Consider the following 2,134-nt stretch of genomic DNA (forward strand, 5'->3'; position numbering starts at 1 on the left):
CACATTACTAAATACAGAGCTTTTTAGTAACCAACGCTCATCAGAAAAGGAACCATGTCGAACCCACTGTAACCGTCACGCGATGAACTTCACCTGACACCAACCAAGCAACCAAGTCACTGTACTACTTCATAGATAAAGAGACTGTTCAGCATAAACTCTTGTATAGGTTTACACGTCTACTATACTATTCGTTCGTTGTTTCGTTCCATATAACGCTAAGCATGATTAATGGAGTATCTATCATTATTGGTAAAAAAAAAACTCGCAATGTTCAAAGAGGTAAGTATGAGTGCACGTTAGGCGAAGCACTTCCAACAGCCTCCTTTTTGCCGTTTTGATTGTTTTCCCTACTGTCTCTGAAGTGGAGCTGCGGAGATCGACTTCAAATATCAACATTGCTCAAATATCCTGTATGAGAAGATTCGATAAGGTTGATTAGGTTTTCATGGAGAATACTCTATTTGTTTTATGCCGCTATCCTCACAGCCCGCCTACCACATGGGCTCTTTGAGAAAAACTAAACAAACATTACAGACATAAAGTAATCCGTAGAAAACATTTAAGATAACAACGTCTTCCATGTGATTCCGTTTATGATAGTGTTGTTATGCAAATAAACAAGAAATGTAGATGCTGCGATGGGTTCCGAAGAACAGGATTTATGGGCAATCTCCACACTAGGTGAATAAGAAGAACTAAAAAGAAACATGTATTAGTATACAAAATCATAATGTAACCGTGTAACCATAATCTTCTATTAGTAAGTTTTCTGTTCATTCTGCGGTAGTCTTCAGCGTGCGTCCATGATCGTTGACACATAAACACGTAACGTGCGTACAACGTACAGTAAATCAAACTGCATGAACGTTTTTCTTTGTAGCGTACGCAAAACACACGCACAGAGAGGGAGAGAGAGAAAAAAGCGTTTCACGCAACAAAAACACGTATGCATATCGCGCGCTGAAACACCTTTCCTACTCGAAGAAACCTGGGCAAGCCCAATGTGAAGGATGGCGTAACAATAAAATAAAGAAAAATACACGTAGTGCTATAGATCAAGTCTGGTGAATAGTGTGTCACGGCCGCGCAGACATTATTGTGGAAGGCCATTAGGCTGACAAGTGCATGCTGCGCCTGACGGCCATGCTGCCCTAAAAACGGAAGCGACGCTTTGGCCACACATCTGCAGCGCACATTTGTCAACACGAAGAACATATTTCAGTTTAACGCAGACTGATGTAAAAAAAGCGTAGTTGTGGTTGGGCATTACTGTGAGAGAAGCACTGCATCAAGTTCTCAAATGCCGTTGCTTCTCTGTATGGCTTGCAGTGAGCGGGAGAGCTCCATCGGAAGCTCCTATATGTAGAACTGGACCCGTAGACATGTGCGCACCTTTCAAATGAAATTTGGGAACGCTCACATGAATTCGAGTTCTACTTAGGGCTCGCCACAAACAAACAAACAAACAAACAAACAAACCAACAAGCAAACAAACCAACACGTGTTTGATTTGTTCGTGGGTCATTTTTGTTAGGTACACGCCATGCCAACCCTGGCTTCTCGCTGATGACTTCAGTTAGAGTAGAAGGTGCATTGCGTTGTGTTGTACCGCGTATAGAAGCAGAGTCAATTGCTCTGCGAACACCCAAAGTCTTTTACTCGTAAGAAAAGATCCACGCGTTTATCTGCCACCGCGGGGTAACCGATGTGTGTCCATCGATCGCATATTGCTCCCCGGTGGGCTGTCTGGATCCCCTGGAATTCTCAGCGCACACTTCAACGCTTTGTCCAACCATAAATCAACCCCGCTCATACGCATCTGTGTCACGGAACCTCAGTAGCTGGCGACCTAAATTAACGACGCTGGCGAAAGCCGCTGAATAGGACAAGTGTATTCAATCGCAAGGGAAAACAAAAAATTGATCAGCAATTTTATAATGCTGTGCAGCGAATAATCCAAAGGCAGTCTTTGCAGTTTTTTCCAAGTATTCATGCAACCTTCTTAAGGCGAAAGCCTTAAATGCCTCATCAGCAGAAAACCGCGGCGGTCGATACAAAAAACCACGCGAACTTAATAAAAAAATTAACGCAGCTTCTCACTAGTGGTGTCAAGCCTGAAGGAAGTCTGCAG

Source organism: Rhipicephalus sanguineus, chromosome 3 (genome assembly GCF_013339695.2).
Source record: "Rhipicephalus sanguineus isolate Rsan-2018 chromosome 3, BIME_Rsan_1.4, whole genome shotgun sequence".
Classification (NCBI taxonomy): Eukaryota; Metazoa; Arthropoda; class Arachnida; order Ixodida; family Ixodidae; genus Rhipicephalus; species Rhipicephalus sanguineus.